The sequence below is a fragment of the Ambystoma mexicanum genome, chromosome 1q, assembly GCF_040938575.1.
Source record: "Ambystoma mexicanum isolate Mex_15411 chromosome 1q, UKY_AmexF1_1, whole genome shotgun sequence".
NCBI classification, from domain to species: domain Eukaryota; kingdom Metazoa; phylum Chordata; class Amphibia; order Caudata; family Ambystomatidae; genus Ambystoma; species Ambystoma mexicanum.
Window position 1 is genome coordinate 484,018,848 of NC_090922.1, and position 19,739 is coordinate 484,038,586.

The 19,739-nt window shown below is 51.5% G+C and overlaps 1 long non-coding RNA gene across 2 annotated transcripts in view; it reads right to left on the minus strand.

Moving 5' to 3' along the window:
* Positions 1 to 19,739, minus strand: part of LOC138529231 (uncharacterized) — a 587,797-nt gene that overhangs the window by 229,422 nt on the left and 338,636 nt on the right. The gene's annotated exons all lie outside the window — the stretch shown is intronic.

The window sequence follows — 19,739 nt, forward strand, 5'->3', positions numbered from 1 at the left end:
TACCAGGTCCTCTCTCGGATAATTCTTCGACGAATTTGCCAGCTTTCAGATCAGGTCGAAGCAAATGCAACAGCAAGTCTTCTTCTTCCAGTTCCAGTTACTCTTCAAGTGTAGACACAGCTTCTGAACAATTTCCAGTGGTGAGAGGTCCCCAGATGTACTATCCTGTCTCTCATCCACACTGCTGGCTCACACTCAGCAGCCAATCATACAGAATGGCATTCATGCAGTCAGTCAACCAATCAGGCACACAGTGCATTCAGACCATCCTCCTCCCTCTCAGACACTCACAATAAGAAATGTGGATTGGGACAAGTACCCAGCCATTCAACACTACACACTGCATTCAGGCCAGTTTCGGGCAGGGCTGTCTCAGTCTTTGTCTCTCAGACCAGAAACCAGACAGCCACAACAAGAAGTGCATATTGGTCACACACATCATTCACCCAGGTCCCACCCACAGGGTGTACCCACAACATACAGCCACTGGGAAGGCTCCAGCCAGTCTGGACTGGACTTCACAACAACACCATATATGGAACTTCCACCCAACAGCCAGTCAGGGGGAAGGGACAGAGTCAGGGCTTCCCAGGACTTTGGGAAAACAAGGTAACCGGCAATAGAAAGCAAGAGGCCACAGGGGCCATCTTGTTTTCTATCAGGAATCAACTGATTCCAGTGGCAGGGCCTGGGTATCCTAAAATGGAGGATACTCAGAACACCTGTCAAATTCAGCATGGAGCTGCCACCAGCCCATACCCTGCTCTGCGGGCCACCCACAGGTGCCCAAAAACATACACTAGGGGCACAGGGTTGTACCCCCACCCATGGGTGCCGTAAGGGTATCCCATGGGTCTGTTCACCAAACCAAAAGAGAGAGAGCTGCACCGCCAGGAGTCCTGCGTGGAAAGCACGACTGAACACACGATAAAAAGGCAGTAAAGGACAAGGATACGGAGGCCCTGTCCCTCCGATGCATTTCCAGCATCACAATCACCGACCCAGGAGCTGAGAGAACAACTGTATTGGGCCTCACAAGTTCGTTACCACCTGAATACCTGGATTACCAAGATGTTTTTCAAAAGGAGCAGGCAAATGTCCTACCTCCGCACGGTTCTACGTGATTTCGCTGACCTATTTTTTGGTCGTGGTACTTTTCATCGCCGGATTTTACATCGCCAGAAACCCTGTTATTGTTTTGTTTTTTTATTCTGGGGGGATTTACCCCCACCCGGACCCCACTCTTACTATTATAATAATACCACAACCCCAACAAAACACCCCCCGAACAAAAAAAAATAAAAAAACGGGGTTTCTGGCGATGTAAAATCCGGCAATGAAAAGTACCAAGACCAAAAATAGGTTGGCGAAATGCATGTATACCCCTCCCTACATACCTATAGCAGTATCTGGCAAACCGCTTCATCCACCCGTTCAAGTCCCCTGCATCATCGCCCCTCTTTTTTGTGCCCAAAAAGGAGGGAGACTTAACAACTTGCATTGACTATAGGGCACTCAACCAGATCACGGTAAAAAAACAGTATCTGTTGCCACTTATTCCCGAACTACTGGATCAAGTCAAACACGCCCAGATTTATACAAATCTAGACTTGCAAAGGGCCTATCAGGGGACAAGTGGAAGACTGCCTTTCGTATAAAATATGGTCTTTTTGAATACCTGGTCATGCCCTTTGGGCTATGTAATGCCCCAGCGGCGTTCCTATTCTTTATGAACGACGTACTCCGCAAACTATTGGACTCTGTGCACTTGTGTACATTGATGACATTCTGATCTACTCAACCAACAAGGAAGACCATGTTGGTTATGTTCGGGCAGTCTTAAAGAGGCTTTGACAACATCAGCTATATGCCAAACTGGAGAAGTGCTTCTTTCATGTGACAGAGGTAGAATTCCTCAGCTTTGTTCTCACACCACGGGGCGTACGCATGGAAATGCTCAAAGTAGACGCCATCCTCCACTGGCCTTCACCTACATCCACAAAGGGAGTACAGAGTGTGCTCGGGTTCGCCAACTTTTATCATCGATTTATTCCCGGGTTCTCTCAGATTGTCCACCCAATTACCTCCTTGCTACGGAAGAATAAACAATTTCATTGGTCTGCCGAGGCAGGGGACGCCTTCCTGAAACTAAAACAAGCCTTCACACCTGCCCCAGTTTTACGACATCCTCGACCAGGACTACCATACGTGGTCGAAGCTGATGCATCCAACATATCAATGGGAGCAGTCCTGTCACAACGAGACCCTGAAACAGGACAGCTGCATCCAGTGGCATTCTGGTCTCTTAAGTTCTCCACCCCCGAATTAAACTATGCAATTACTGATAAAGAATTGCTAGCAACCAAAGCAGCCTTCAAAGCATGGAGGCATTATATTCTCGGAGCTAGACATACAGTTACCGTCATCATAGATCATCGCAATCTGCAATACTTAAAGACCGCTAAAGCACAATCCTCATGCCAACTCCGCTGCGCCCTCTTTTTCATGGAATACAATTTTGTGATTACCTACAGACCCGGAGTTCGCAATGGAAAAGCAGACACCCTGTCACGTATGAGCGAGAAAGAGGAGGCATTCATTACACCAGGCCCTCTGGCCATCATCCCGAAAGGACGGATCCTGAACACGATCACTGCAACCACCTCTTTAGACAACTTAAAATCTAGTCTACAACATTCTATGAACCAAGCAGCACGACGAGACTGGTTATCGAAGGGAGAACGTCATACCATAGTGAACAACCTGATATAGTTTCAAGGACGGCTGTACATTCCAGATAAAAAACTACAGAATGAGATCATAACCAACTATCATGATTCTTTAGTAGAAGGACACCCAAGAATAGAAAAACCCCTAACTAAAATAAGAAAACATTCCTGGTGGCCAACTTGGCGAAAGGACATTTCCCAATTCATCGCAACCTGTGGTGTCTGCGCACAACACAAATCCCAAAAACAAAGTCCTGCAGGTCTACTACGACCTTTATTGGTACCCCCAGCACCATGGCTTATGCTGTCAATGGATTTTATTACAGACCTTCCCCCCTGCAACTGATACAACACCATTTTAGTCATCGTAGATCTGTTCTCTAAAATGGCCCATTTTATTCCTCTGAAAGGCCTACCTACTCTATCTACTCTGGCTACTGTATTTTTGGAACAGATTGTTCGGCTTCACGGGTTCCCATCAATATTAATATCTGACCAAGGGACTCAGTTTGTCTCTGCCTTTTGGAGAAGATGTTGCACAATTGCCAAGATCGACCTTCGACTATCCACCAGTCATCATTCCCAAACCGATGGCCAGACTGAACGGACCAACTAGACTCTAGAGCAAAACATAAGATGTATGCTGCAACAAACTGAGGATACCTGGAAAGACATACTTTGGCTAGCAGAATATGCGTACAACAACTCCATCCACACCAGTACTCGGCAAAGTCAATTCTACAAAGTGTACGGACGACATCCACGAACATCCATCTTTGATCCACCTGAGTCATTGGAAATGCCAGCTATAACGACTTTACATAAGACCATCACCCAGGTTCTTAAGGAAGCAGCAGAACATCTGGCCAGAGCCAAAGAGAAACAAAAGCAGTTTGCAAATCGCCACAGAAAGGAAGCTTCAAACTATCAAGTCGGCGACAAGGTTAGGTTAGCATCGAAAAACATCCCTCTGAAAGGACCACGGGCCTTCCGGCCTCGATACTTGGGACCCTACACTATCAGAGCTGTGATTAATCCTGCCTGAGAATTACCACCTCACATGTGAATCCACCCTGTATTTCACGTCTCTATTCTAAAACCAATGAAACAGGGCACACGGATTGATACTCCACCGGACCCTGAAATAATAGAGGTAGAACCGGAATTTGAAGTGAAAAATATCCTAGACTCCAAGATAGTCTGGTCCAAATTGTATTATTTTTTTTTTTTAAACTTTGTTTTATTGACATTTTCATAATGTAACAAACGGCAGAAAGCTTTTTCAAAGAGTGTACAAGTCATAGGCCCAACCCCCCCCCCCTCGCCCTCCCAAAACGAACCCTCCCCCCCAAATAACTTAGTCCCAGTAGAATCCCCTTTATGGGGAGACACGTTGTAAGCTTTGTGTGACCGGAGCTCGGGAAAGAGCGAGAACATTAACTGCATGTTTGGCTGTATTTCGTCCACCATCCCTCGCGCCATGGGCGCCCTTTTCCAACCATGGTTCTTCCCGGAGGATCAGTGAATCTCCCATCCCCAAATCTGCTGCACCCCATACCAATTAGCCTGGAATGAGCTCAAATCATTGTTCATCATTACCGTTAATTTGTCCATCAAGAACATGTTTTTAACCTTTTGTAGCCAGTCCTCCTTTGTGGGGGTCTCCGGGCTTTTGCATTTCTGGGCCAAGGCCACCCTCCCGGCCCGCAGCATAGTTTCCCTCATTCTAGGGTATCTGTATACGTCTGTGTCCTCTGGGGGGAGGCCCAGCAACACTGTCAGAGGATTCTGGGGAAGCAATTCCTCCGTGACTTCGGCGATCCAACCCCTTACCCTCTCCCAGTATGCCTGTACTTTCGGGCAGTGCCACCACATGTGACCCCTCGTGCCTACCTGGTCACATCCCCTTGGGCAAGCGGGGGATATACCCGTGAACATCTTTGACAGCTTGGCGGGATCTCTATGCCACCCCTGTAAGATCTTAATGTTGTGTTTCATGTCCTCCGTGAACAAATTCCCATGGAAAGCTATTTTAAATATCCTTGACCAGGAGTCCTCCGAAATCTCCTCCCCAGCCAGATCATTCCAAAAGGTGCGGAACCCGCTCCTTCTCCCCAGGTCAACAGTGTTCAGAATTTTATACATTCCCAGATACCGCCCCCTTCCTGGAGGTCGCAGTGTCGAGAAGTTTCTCAAAGGGGGTCAGCTGTCTTTTTAAACTGTGACCCCATGATTGGTCACATAGGATTCCCTTCAGGCGGAGCGTCTCTCAAATCTTCGTATGACAGGAATTCCCCCTCCCTAAACAGTTGCCCAGCCCATTACATCCCCGAGTCAGACCAGGGCTGTGCATTACGGAACCCCCTGCTTCCCAGTCTGAAGGGGTGACCCCATAGGAATGACATCAGAGACGGCCACAATGTTAGGTGTGTCGTCTGGGGGCTTTCCCTCCAGATTGCCCAGAGAACTCCCAATGTTGGGTGGGATTTGAGTCTGTTCGGAATGAATCTGCGTGGGGCCCATAGGAGGTCCCGAACCTTAAGTGGCTGAGCGTCCATGTCCTCCAGGTACGACCAGTATGTACCCATCCCCTCTTTCATGTGTTCCAGGAGGACTCGTAATTGGGCGGCGCGGTAAGAAAGTTGGAAGTCAGGCAGCCCAAACCCCCCTTCCTCCCTAGGTAAGGTGAGGACGGCCTTTGCGGTCCTCGGGGTCCTGCCCTGCCATATTAACTCGCGCACCGCGTTCTGAAGGACCCTAAAGGTTTGGTTGGGGACGCTGGTAGGGAGAGCGGTGAAGAGGTATAGTAGGCACGGGAGTACGTTCATTTTCACTGCCGTCATGCGGCCGTACCAGGACAGAATCATAGAGCCCCATCTCCTTAGATCGGCGGTGACCTGTGCCATAACGGGATCATAGTTGGCGGGGGTGAGATTGGTTAGGTCCCTGGTTAGAAGGACTCCCAGGTATCAAATAGAGGCCTTCCCAACCGTTATCCCCTCCAGCCTGTCCAGGGAGTCTAGGCCCGAGTCCCAAGTTCTCATGGGGAGCAGGACTGATTTAGATGCATTAATCTTTAGGCCCGAGAAGCACCCGAATGTGGTCAACAAGGACAGGAGGGGGGGGAGTGAGGATCTGGGGTCCACCAGGTAGGCCAGGATATCGTCCGCAAACAGGGAAAGCTTAAATTCTACATCACCTCTCCTGATCCCCTTGATTTCTGGGTGTGCTCTGACTGCTATTGCCAGGGGCTCCATGGTGAGGACATAAATTAGAGGGGAGACTGAGCATCCCTGCCTTGTTCCCCGTGAGAAGGGGAATGGGTCTGATAATCTGCCATTCACTTGATCCCTGGCCGTAGGGGCCCTGTACAGCACAGCCACCCAATCCCTGATGTGTGTCCCAAAGCCCATCTTCTGGAGGGTGAGTTCCATGAATCTCCATTCAACCCTGTCGAACGTGTTTTCCGAGTCCAGGGATAGGACGCTCGCATCTAGGTCCGACACCTGGGCATAGTGGAACAACTCTATGGTTTTACGAATGTTATCTGAGCCCTGTCTTCCCGTAATGAACCCCACCTGGTCTCCGTGGACCAGTTTCGGCAGGATCCCCTCCATCCGTCTCCCAATAATCTTGGCCAGGATCTTTACATCAATATTCAACAAAGAAATCGGGCAGTAGGAGGAGCACTCCGAGGGGTCCCTGCCGTCTTTGGGGAGCACCACGATGATTGCCTCCATCATGGAGTCCGGGAGAGACCCCCCCTCCAGCACCCCGTTAAACACTTTAACCAAGTGGGGGGTCAGGGCTGACCAGAACCGTTTGTAAAAATAGACTGAATAGCCATCCGCGCCCGGGGAGGTGCCCACCTTCATACCACTGATCACGTGTTCCACCTCTTCTTCGGTCACCAGACCCTCCAAGCCCTCCGCCATCTCCCTGGTCAGGGCCGGGATCTGTATAGAATTCAGGAATCCCTCAATCTCCCCCCCCGTCCCCATTGTATTCGGACGAATATAGCCTTTCATAGTATCGGCGGAAGGCCTCTCCAATGTGGGGAGTATCATACCCTACCCCCCCTCATTCTTCACTGCTTTCACCATTCTGCTTCTCTGTACCTCCCTCAGTTTCCAAGCTAAAATCCTGTCCGCCCTGTCCCCTTTTTCGTAATACTTTTGTTTAACCAGGTGGAGACTTCTCTCTGTTTTATGGAGGAGGAGGTCTCTCAATTAGAGCCTATAGTCGTCCAGGGCGGCCACCCGGTCGCGGTCTAGGGGCTCCGTGGGGGGGCATCCCGGTTGGAGTTGGGCGATTTTTCCCCTCAGATACCTTTCCTGGGCCTCCCTTTCCCTTTTCTTCTGGGATCCCATTTTAATCAGGACTCCCCGTAGGGTGGCCTTGAAAGTGTCCCATAGGGTGTGTGAACCCACCTCACCGTTGTCATTAAGTTCAAAGAAGTCCGCAATGGCATCGAGTACCTCCTGGGCTAGAACCTCGTCCTTCAGCAGGGAATCATTACACTTCCATCTCCCCCTGTGGTCGTTTAGCCCTCCCCTTGCTATGGTGACTCGGACATGGTCGTGGTCAGACCAGGGGACGGGGTCAACCCTATGGCCAGTGATGAATGGGTGCAGGGTCTCGTCCACCAGGACGTAATCTATCCTGGAAAATGACGTGTGCATGGATGAGTAGTAAGTGAAGAAGGGGGTGCACGTTCTAGGGGTCGGGACCGTGTCCACCAGGCCCAGTTCTGAGTTAACCCTTTTGAAGTTACGAGCCATGGTCTCATCTGCCGCCCTGGAAGGCTGAGGTCTAGCTCGTTTCATGTCCCGGACTGGGTCCAGGACCATGTTGAAGTCCCCCCCCACCACCACCATCGTCCTGTGGACAAAGTATTTGAGTTTATCTCTCACCTCCTCCCAAAATTGAATTTGGTCTTCATTTGGACCATAGATGACGGCTAGGGTGAGTGGGACCCCCTGCAGGGATCCCCGCACCAGCAGGTAGCGGCCCTCTGGGTGTTTCAGCATGGCCTCTTTCTCGAAGCCCATGTTCCTCGCCACCAAGATGGCCACCCCTCTCTTTTTGCTCTTGTGGGATGCACTGAAGACCTCCCCAGTTCCTCCTCCCCGCAATTTGGGCTCCTTCCCCCGTGGCCAGTGAGTTTCTTGCAAGAAGAGGAGGTCAAGGCTGGCCCTTCTAAACTCCCTGCAAACCAGGGATCTCTTTGTGGGGGTGTTTAAGCCTCGTACATTGAGGGAGCCCACTCCCAAGGCAGGCAGACTCTCAGCCATAATCTAAAATTCCCTCCCTCTCGGTCAACACCCTCATAATTCTCTTCCTTGCATGCTCCCTTGGTTCTACTTTGTGCTCCCCTCTGCCCCTCTCCCCTCCTCCCCGGGTGGGCTTAGAACAAATCCCCAACTGCCCCCCGTTCCCCAACCATAACTGAACAACCCCAACTCCCGTAGACACCCCCACCCCCTCCCCGGCGTCCAGCCAATTAGTTCCGCCATCGCTGGCTTTTGGCCGAACCACCAGCCCGCCCACCTCGGCCAGGCAATTCACGTAAGGAGCTCAACACCTTGAGCCCCCAATGTCCCCCCCCGGCTGCGTCCCATCTATCTACCCCAGATACTTGCTGTTCGTGGGGACGGTGTTAGTGGTAACATCTCTGAGTCTGCGCACATCTGTCCTGGACCTAGAGGGTCGCCCCCGTTCTCAGTCCTCAGAGTCGTTCCGTTCTCCGTCCTTCGCTGGGGATGGAGTGCTCATTTTTCTAAATTTCCTTCCGCCGGTTCGCCGGCTCCTCTCTCCGGACGGGCCGGGGCCACTAGGTCTGAGGTTCTCCGGCCCCACCGGGCCCCTCCGGGGGTTCGAGTCCACTGTGTACTCTTGAATAGCTCCTCGTATATCCTCTTCCCTGATCAAAGTTGAGCGTTGGCCCATGTATTCAAAAGTCAGGGAGAAGGGGTAGCCCCATCTATAGCGCACACCCTTCTCTGCGTGAGTACGAGTAGCTGCGTGAGGGGGCGGCACATTCTGCGCTTTGCCAGAGTATAGGCGGAGAGATCCTGATAAATAGAGACCTGGGCATTATTGTAGGTGTTTTCTCTGGTCTTTCTGGCCTCCTCCAGCACTTTTGTCTTCTCTGAATAATAGTGGAACCGGACCAAAATCGACTGGGGGGCCCCCGCTCTGCCCCCCGCCCTGTGCACCCTGTCGAATGTGAGCTCAGTTGTCATCTCCTCTGCGAATAGGAGGGTGATGATGTCCCTCACCACTCGGGTGACATCCCTCTCCGTCTCCCCTTCCATTTCGGGCACCCCAAAGATTCTGAGGTTGTTCCTCCTCTCCCTGTTTTCGAAATCGTCCATCTGTCGGGCCCTTTCCTCGTCCCTCTTCTCCAGGGCTTCTAGCCTCATACATACTTGTATATCCTGGGTCGCCGTTGACGATTGGTTGGCCTCAACTTGTAACAACCTGTCTTCGACCTTGTCCACCCTCTGGTCCATTTTCTCAAATTTCTGGGCAATGTCGGAGCGCATGTACCTGATTTCCTGCAAGATCGAGGCAAAGCCTCTTTCCATTGCCGCCGAGGAGGGAGCCGCGTCCTCGGGTTGGGCCATAGTTCTTTTGAGGCTCGTACCCTTGTCACCTCTGGGAATCTCCTGGAAGCGGTATCCCTGTAAGGATTCCCGCCAGTTCATCTGGTGTTTCCCTGGGGGGGCGTGTGCTGGGGGGGGAAGCCAAGCGAGGTCGCCCCTCTTGAGACGGGTGGTCTTTAGCTGCTTCTTGAGGGTTGTTAATTTCTGGTGGGGGCGGGCACACGCCCCACCTGTCCATAGGCGGGGGCCTCACACCCCGATCGAAATCCGCCACGATGGTCAGGGACCTCTCCTGGCCCCCCCTTGGAAGGAAGTCGTATGTAGCAGGGCCCGTGTGGCCAGAGCGGGAGGGCCCCTCTCGTTGGGCAGGGGGTGGAGGGCTCCGCGACCCTAGCGCCCCACCTGTTGGCTCTCGTGTTGCGGGGGGGGCGGGCACACGCCCCACAACAACATGTGGGGGCCTCACACCCGGGTAACCCCGAATCCGGTGATGATGATTTTTGTCCGGGGGGGCTGGGGGGCCCAACTGGTCCCTCCTGGCTCCAGGGGCCCCCTTCCGCCCGTGGGGGGGCCTGCTCACCTTCACCAGCTCCCCTGAGGGATACCGGGGCTTCTTGTGTCTCCGCCGCTCTCTCCTCTTCTCTCCGGGACTCCCGGGGGCCGCGGCAGCCTGCCTCGAGGACTCCTGATGGGGGGGGCCTCCACTCGCGGGCACGCTCCGCTCGAGCGGTTCCGACCGCGAGCACCCAGGGACGGTTCCCTGGGCAGGGTGCGTTGTCTCGTTGTCTCTCTGGTCCGGGCGGTGGGGGGAAGGGCAAAGGGAGCCTGTCTCCCGAACCGCTGCTGGGTCCTCAGTGCCTCCGGGTCCCGGGCCGCGGTCAAGCCGCTCCCCCAGGCCGGAGAGTGGGGTAATCGCGGGGGGGAGGATATCCGATCGGGCAGTGTGCCCGTGTGAGTGCGGGAAGGCCTCGTCTCTCCTTTGGCACTGGGGCCGCCCAGGCCGCGCCTCTCTTCCCGCCCGAGAGTCGCTAGTCCCGAACTCGGGGACCCTGGGATCGCCGGACTCCGCTCTTTCGCGAGAAGGGTGCCCGGGGGGGTCACCCGTCCAATTCACCAAATTGGGCCCGCCATAGGGGGGTGTTGGGGGGGCTCAATCCCTTCTCGACGCCGGGCTTCAGTGAGAGCGGTACGTTCAGGCAGCCATTGCCTGCGCGCCCCCTGGTGGCCTCCTGTATTATCTTATAGACTGGAAAGGATATGGACCTCAAGACCGGACATGGGAACCTAGGGAGCATGTCCACGCTGCACGATTGATCGGGCGGTTCCATCACGACAATCCACCAAACCAGGGCCAGGAGAAGAACCACCCTTGAGAGGGGCCTTGAGGGGGCGTACTGTCATGAGCACTGGCCCACAAACACAGACACCATACCATCAAGTGATGGGGGGAATGGGACATGGGACAGATATGCACAGGAGGCCCATCTGGACTCAGCCTTTGGCCAGGCTCATGTAAAGAGATAGCAGGAACACTTTATTTTGGTGCAAGAATGCTTCATTCACAGGAACTTGTCCACGCGCTTTTTATTCAAGAACACTTTCCATGGGCATTCCATTGGGTGTGGTTTCCTAGGCCCAGGCTGCACGTGCAGATTCCAGGAGGGGCAGGGTGTGGCAAGTAGAACAGAACTCGTGGGCATGGCCTCAGGAGCACAGCTATATAAGCTGTTCCATCCCCAACCCCAGCGCTTCGCGTTACTTTGTATTCTCATGCAACATGACGCTCACCGCTGCTTGGACCAGTATACTTACCCTCTGGAAGCCAGCGTTTATCATCTCATCGTATCTGCATACTCACCTTGTGGAAGCCAGCGTTCATCATCTCTTCACCTCGGAAACCAGCAACCTTGATTCCGGCGCCGTGCTCCTCATCCAACGTCACACCCATCCCAACGTCGCGCCCATCATCCATGGAGTCGGGTCCTGTAAAAAAGCAGAAAGACAAGGTTAGACATTTAAAACTCAGCAGCCTGGGGTTGCGCCGCACTGGAACTATGTGTGCATCCTCAGAGACCACTCACCTGTTGCCGGGCCATTGTGGGCTCGCTCCCTGTTCATTCCGGCTGCCATCTTCAGCTCTGCAACTGCTGCCGGGCCGCAACATCATCTGCAAGGGGAGAGAGCAAAAGAAAGACATTAAAGAAAGCTGACAACAATACCAGAAAGGACTAAACAAACACAGCAAAAGCAGGCTGAAAGCAAAACGGACTATACAAACAAAAACACTCACCTGGAGAGAAGTGGATTAGTCGCAGCTGGACTGGACTTTCACACGTGGGGACCAGTGAAGGAACTCGGTCTCAGTCAGCCAAGTGCCCCTGCCAAAAGTAGCAGGACGGAGAGCTCATCAATCAAGATAATCAGGGGAGCCTTCTAGGGGCAGCACAACCTATGGGAACCACACCCTGGGTGAAAGGGGTCTGGAAGGGGACTCGGATCACAGATTGGCATACTTACGCCTCCTTTATATTTACATAGGAGCAGTCTTGAGCAGCATTAGCGCAGTAAGTATACAAGAGCAGAGGGAGAAGCCAGATAAGGGCGAACTAATCCCTGGGAGGGCTGTAACCGTGTCCCAGCGCCTCTGCAGAGACCAGGTGAGCGTAACATCCACCCGCTCCAGACCAGCCGGACACTCTGGTGGACACAGACGAGGAGTAGGACCCTGACATGCTGTCATCAGCTGAGGCCTTCCATGACAGACTTGCAGGTTTGGCAGAATATTTGGGCCTTACTCGGCCCAAGATGGAGCAGCCCGAGAAGGGGGTCTTGGCAGAAGTCCTCACCCTATGACTCCCTACCAAAATGAGTATCCCGATGCAGAAAGACGTTGTGGCCTTGGCAAAAAAGAGGTGGCTCAAGCCGCACTCTGACCAACCTGTCAATAACCCCCTTGATGTCAAGTATAAGCAGACGGAGGGGGATCCACTCTTGATGTCGGCCCACCCTTAACCGCATTCTTCTGTGATTGCAGCAGCATCACTCTACTCTAAGCCTCAGTCGTCCGCGGCCACCTCATCTTCGCACTGCTATGCAAGGAGGAGAAGATCTTGGAGGCGTACGAGAAGAAACTGTACTCCAACGCCTCTTTGTACCTGCATCAATCCAACACAGATGCCATGCTGGCAGCCGCTAACCAGAGGCTTTGGCGGGAAATAGCAGACTTCCTTCCAGAACTTCCGGTTCAGAGCCAGGCATGCTTCAAGGCGGGTCTAGGAGAAGCCAAGCTGGTTGCGCAGGACATCATGGAGTCCACCCTGACCCACATTGATACCTCTGGCCGGGCCATCTGCATCGCCACGAACATGAGAAGGACGGCCTGGCTTCGAGCTACTAAATGTAACCCTGATGTCCATGAACTCATATTGGACCTTCCGTTCTAGGATAGAGACTTTTTCCACTCTACCACCAACGAGGAATTAGATAAAAAGAAAAAAGCTTGCAAACTGCAAAGTCTTTATCTATCCTAACGAAGGCCATGCCCAAGGCATACACCCAGTTGCATCAACGTTCATACAGGGAGCGGTCGTTCGGCGGGTTCCAGGGCTTCCAGGAGCAGAGGTCGAGACAACCTGACCATTCACCCAGTCAGCACTGGCACAAGCAACAATAAGGGAGGGGAGCAAGGGCTCCTTCCAGTCGCCCTCCTCAGCAGCAGCCTCAGAAGGAAAGAAAACATGATGCATCCCTTCGGGTCCACGTTTCTCCAGTGGGGGGCAGGCTGGCCTTTCACGTGCAACTTTGGCGCCAGAACTTTGCGGACCCCTGGATCCTCTCTGTAGTATCCTCAGGTTACTGCCTACCGGTCCATTCTCCTCTTTCCTCCCCTCCACTCCCACAGATTGGGACAGCAACTCTGTTGGCAGAGATCTAGTCGCTCATCGAGAGCCAGGCAGTGGAAGAAGTCCCAGCCTGCGAGAGACTATTGGGCTTTTATTCCTGGATTTTCACCATACAAAAGAAGAACCAGGTTGTCCTGAGAGCTGTGTTGGACCTATCCACCTACAACCTCTCCCTCCCTCTTCAGAAATTCAAGATGGTAACGCCAGCCCTCATTGAAGAGACACTAGACAGGGGAGACTGGATGTGCTCCCTGGATCTGAAGGACACCTATCTACACGTCCCGATTTGGCAGATGCATCGCTCCTTCCTGCGCTTCAGGATCATGGGCTGCCATTTCCAGTACAAGATGCTACCCTTTGGCCCCACTCATCCCCCAGGGTATTTACCAGACTCATGAATGTGGTGGCAGCCTTCCTCAGGGCCCGGATCCACCATGTCTACCCGTACCTGGACGACTGGCTCGTCAGGGCAAAATCTCAGGAAGGGGTTACCCATACCTCCTCCGCACTTATGAACACTCTCCATGACCTGGGGTTTATGATCAACCTCAAGAAACCGCAGCTGCAGCCCACACAGAGCCTCACCTTCCTGGGCCTAATCTGGGATACAAGCTCCGAGAGGGGCTTTCTCTCGGAGGACAAGATTACAGCTATCAAGAGAACCACTACGCACTTCCTTACCAGAGCAGTGACCTCAGCATGGTAGTACCAACACTTACTGGGTCTCATGGCAGCGGTCCTCCTGGCCGTGCCACACACAATACTCAGGATGAGGAGATTACAACTGCATTTCGCAGTCTCATGGATTCAGGAGAGGGGCTCCCAGGTGGAGCTTATCAGCATACCTCCTTCTCTCCACTCGGACCTCTCATGGTGGTCCAGGGATGGCAGCCTGCGTACGGGCAGACCCTTCTGGCAGCCGGCCCAGCAGATCACTATCACTACGGACTCCTCCCTGGAAGGCTGGGGGGCCACCCTGGACAGCCACACCGTCCACGGAGTGTGGACCCGACAGGAGCGGGAATCACATATCATCTAGCTGGAGCTCAGGGGCATCTGGTTAGCTCTCAGGGCTTTCCTTCCTCTCATTGGGGGCAAGTCTGTCCTTATCCAGATCGACAACTCCACCAACATGTACTATGCCAACATGCAGTGGGGTACCAGGTCCCCTCTGCGGTGCAGCCTAGCTGTCAGCATGTGGGAATGGGCCTTGGAGAACAACATCTACCTCATGGCCATCCACCTCCCGGGGGAGGCCAACTTGAAAGTGGACAGACTCAGCAGACTGGTTGCGGACAATTAGAAATGGCAAATGAACGACCAGGTACTGCAGGTGGTCTTCAACACATGTGGCCACCCTGAGATGGATCTATTTGCCTCCTGGAAGAACAGAAGTGCCATCAGTTTGCGTCTTGGCAGGATGTAGCGCTGAGGTTCTCATGTCCATGAAACTTATTAGGACATGGGGGAATGGCGGAAGGCCAACTGAGCCCTGAATGTACCTCTGCCTCGGAAGCCCAGAGCTAAAGCAAGCTTCGAGGCCGGGTGTGGATGGAAGACCCGGGATTCTATTCAAACGGGCTGTGGCCCAATCACTGACATCAGGGGAGGGAGGGAGGCGATCACACGGAACAGGTTGGGGGCAGATGGAAGAGGGTGGGTGGGGGGTTTTCAGGACAGGGTGCGCGCTGTAGCGTAGAGGCTCCTGTGTTCATGAAACTTATTAAGACATGGGGGAATGGCGGATGGCCAACTGGGCCCTGAACTTAACTCTGTCTCGGAAACCCAGAGCAGAAATCCAACCAGGGGCAAGGTTCATTGGATGTGACTGAAATGTTACAGTTAGAGTCAGCAAGTCAGTTAAGAGTTCTACCCTTGGAGTGTGTTGGGATCACGATTCGTAAGGTAAAGCCTGAGGTGGCCAGGGCATTGGCTAGCGACTGGGCATTGGCGTAATATTTCTTAATTCATTCTGAGGTTTAGAGCCCCTAAGCAGATGGTTTTGACAAGGGTTTGGTGTTTGTGGAGACGATGTGCATGATATCATCTTCAAATAATAGTACTGGACCTGGGGCTCTGTAGATTAGATGAATCAGCAGAGAAGTGGTGTGGGAGAAGGTATGCTTCGATAAGAGCAGTTCTCTGGAAGTCAAGGGTACATTGCTAATATCTGTGATGGTTAGCACATTTTTCATCTGGAGTAGTGTCTGTCTTTCTTGTAAATGGTGAGAGGGCTGGCCCCGATGCTGGATGCTGCCAGGTTTCTGTGATTGCTGTTAGGGCTAGTTCCAATACCGCTATAAGATCTTGGATCTCTACAGCATGTGCCATTAAGTATCTGGCATTAATCAGGGCTCCTTTTAGGGCTCTTGTTAGAGGAGGGTTTGATATAGTGCCAAGTATTGCAGGGGGAGGGGTATTGCCAACGATCGGGTGAAGCTCCTTTCTTGTCTAGGGTCAGGAAGTGGTTCCTGTCTAGATTTTCCATTTGGTTTTTTGATGTTTCTTTTTTTATTCCATACCGTGGTGGAGTGTGGCTCTTTTTGGGTTAATTGCAATGGGGTGTCTGTCCCTTGGTAGTGTAGATAGGGCGGGTATGGGTACGTGATCTTAGCTGTTCATTCCTAAAAGTCAGCAACATTGCAGAGGCCAGGTTAGCTAGAGACAGTGCCATGTGTGTTGGGGCGTAAAGCGACTGCATGGAAGCCGATGTGTGTGTCAGAGGCCTAGTGAGGTCTGGTGTGTGCAGTAGGGGTACCGTCCAGTGGGTCATTAGGAGTCAGAACAGTAGTGCAGTATTCTGTGGCAAGGTAAGTTCCTGTAGGCATGCAGGGTATGGGAGGCGGCACCTTTTGGGAGCTAGCAGCAATGCAGTATGGCGAGGCAAGATCGAGCAGTGCAGGTAGAAGAGGTTCTGGAGGCTGCAAGGGCACATTGATACAGTGCCGCCAGCCATATGATGCAGTGAAACTTATTAGGACGTGAGGTACAGTCTAATTGTGCAGGCAGAAATGCTACTACAGGTGGCAGAGGTACATTGCTACGGTCACCATATAAAGGCCCTCATTACGACCTTGGCGGTAAGGAAGCGACATTAGGTCTGCACGATGTTCCCTCATAGCTTGGGAAGAGGTCTCTTAGCCAGGTCCTCTCTTGGATCAGTTTCATGAAGGCACAGTAGCTTTCAGATTGTGTCAAAGGGAACAGCAGTTAACCTTTTTCTTCCGGCTCGGCTTCAAAAATAAGCATCAAGTCTAGACTTCAGCTTCTGACCAATTTCCATCAGTGAGAGGTCCACAGATATACTGTTTGGTCTATCGTTCACACTGCTGGGTCACACTCAGTGAACCAATCATTCAGAAGGGCATTCATGCAGGCAGGCAGCCAATAGGCTCACAGTGCATTCAGGCCATTCACTTCCCTCCAGACACTCACAACAAGGAATGTGTATTGGGACAAGTACCCAGCCATTGAGCACTCCACACTCCATTCATACCAGTTTTGGGCAGGGCTGTCTCATTCATTGTGTTACATACCAGAAACCAGACATCCATAACATGAAGTGCATATTGGTCACACACTCCATTCACCCAAGGATGTACCCACAACATACAGGCACTGGGAAGACTCCATCTGGACTTCCCCCACAAAACCATATATGGAACTTCCACCCAACAGCCAGTCAGGGTGAAGGGACAGAGTCAGAGCTTTCCAGGACTTTGGGAAAACAAGGTAACAGGCAATAGAAAGCAAGAGGCCACAGGGGCCATCTTGTCTCCTATCAGGAATCAACTGATTCCAATGGCAGGGCCTAGGTACCCCAAAATGGAAGATACTCAGACCACCTGTCAAATTCAGCATGTAGCTGCCGCCAGCCTATACCCTATATCCTGCTCTGTGGGCCCATCCTTTTAGATATTGCGGTGTGGTCGGCATCAATGAGGTAAGGGCATCTGTTGTTATGAGGAGCTGCACGGGGCCAGACAGGCACTGGCCTTGTGCGGAGGCCTTTGATGATACAGGAACGAAAGACATAACCCAAACTATTTTTTAAGTAAAGTTTTCCAATATTAAGTTGCCGACCTTAGATGGAGGTGGCCTGTCTTCAAACGTTATGGACAGTAAATGGCAATGATTCATTAGAATTAGTTTGCTGGCTACTTACTCATTGGAAAAAACTCCTGGTGAGAAGGCACATTGGAACATATAATCTCCAGTTCCATGGAATATTCCCCCACAAGCATACAACAGAAGCGAGAGACTGGATAGTTAATTGGATGCTGTCAAAGGCAGCTGGAAAACCAGGTGATAAGGGAGAAGACCGAGAGCATGCCCTGTGTTGATCTCTGCTGACCTGCCCCTGCCCTGTAGCACCGGAGTTGGTGTTTTCCGATGAGGCCAGGCCTCACTTCCGCACGCAAGTGAACACTGCTTGGCAGGCTGCTGCATGCAACTGTAGTGGTGCGCTTAAACAGCCAATTATATTCAAAGCATGATATCCACGGCTTGTGATTGGCTGCCCACATTATATTGATGAATGGGCAGAAATGTACACACTAGCTGAGAGTTCATGCACGGCATCAGAAACAAAGGTGAGCGGCCGCCCAGCCGCGCACCTTACAGGGAACACTGCAGGGCTTGTCTTTTGGTTGTAGCCCTTGAGCTTCTATCGGGGGCTACAACCAAAAGACCTGGGACTACAGCCCCGACCCCTAGCAACTCCCCTGGGTACAAGTCAGTTTTCTGCATTCAAAATAATCAACAATTTATAACCATGGGCTTCAAAACATCTGTTCAAAACCAAAAGCCCTGTTTATGCTAAAAAAAACAAGTAAGCTCAAAGATACTGCTCAATTCTAAGGTCCAAACTAAACCAAAAAGCATATATCAAGAAAGCATCAATGAAATGAAATGCAAAAAACGGGAACACATTATTCAATGTATCCATCAGCAAAGACAAACATTATGGTACAGAGTTCATTCAAGCAAAAACCCTGAAGCATAACATCCCCTGTGATCTGTCTGACAGGTCTGTCTGATGAGAAACAATGGGGGCAAACCCTCTTTTTTGTGAGGGGGCCTGACTCTAGAGAGTTAGACAGACGTAGCAAAGGGAAGGTTAGAGTCAAAGGCTACCCTAGTCATGGGTGTTATGGGGAGGTCTCCCAACTGCTGCCCGTGGAGCTAGATATTTGCTAGCTCAGAGAAATGGTAAAAGATCACCAAACGTTAAAAGAAGTCTGATTCAATTGATCAACAGAAATAGGGTTTTAAGTCAACATAACATGAAAGGCATAAATTCATAAATAGGCAAGTGCCTTAGGTAGCATGTTTCGTATGCATATGGAAATATGTTGTGGTATGCATAAGTGTGGGTTAGTAGCATAAGTGACAATTATTTCTTGTATTGCTGGACATCAATCATGTAGCAATACGCTAACATTGTCGACACATTGGTTGATGGTGTTTCTAGTTCGGTGCTTTATAGGAAGGAGCAGTGGCTGTTTAGATGGAGCAGCGCTGCTGCTGTGCACCAAACTGTCTTCAGGACAGAGATTTATGTTCAAGACGCTGTTGCAGAGATTAAAAAGCTGGAATTAAAAGACTTAGTGACCTAAAAAGTACCAGCGAATTGAGAAATGTAAAATGAAGGAGGGTGACCTACCAGGGTTATTTAGTAAACGCCATGGCAAAGAACTTAGTAAAGGACCACCTGCTGGTAAATTGGTGCAGCTGGAAGGCGGTCTGCGACATCAGACAGCCAAATCTAAAAGAAAATGTCCATTGGGTACTGTTAGGTGCGTGACATTTCTGATAGATATGGTAATGGTGCCTGGTTATTTCGACTGGTGGACTTAGAGTCCTTGGTGGTGGTGGATGAGTGACCGTTAACGTATGTTAGAGGTCATTGCTCATGAGGTAAATATTCAAGATACTTCAAAATGTGGTGAAAAATTATTACCAACAATTGTGTTCCATTAATCGTGGTGGATCTTGGTGACATCCGTAGTGGATGGAGAGGAGTCAATTTTGGAAATGAGCATAGCATTTAGAAACAATGGTGTTTTCCATTTCTCGCGGTAGATGTATAACGCATCCAAGATGGATGGAAACAAGTGCGCGGTCAAATGTGCTTGTGAGCTGTGTGCTGTGCCTAGTAAAAAAGTAAACTGGAAGCTAGAAAGGTGACTGTAGGAGACGTGCATGTGCACGCGTGTGTGCATCGTGACCGGGCAACAAGAAGAAAAGCTTGTCTTGATCGCGGTCATTGGAGCCGTAGTGCGCATAACGGGATCCTGACTGAAATTACTATAGAAATGCGTGGAGCTGGTGAAACACTTACCTCTTGCATGGAGCTGTAGCAGACGAGTGCTCGTGCGGACCACATGTGCGTATGCCTGTTATAGAAGCACTTATTTATTCTAAAGGAGCATCCAAAGAGCATGTGCCAACAGGTAGTGTTTTCACTATACATGCTGTGTTGCGGCATAGAAGCCGCT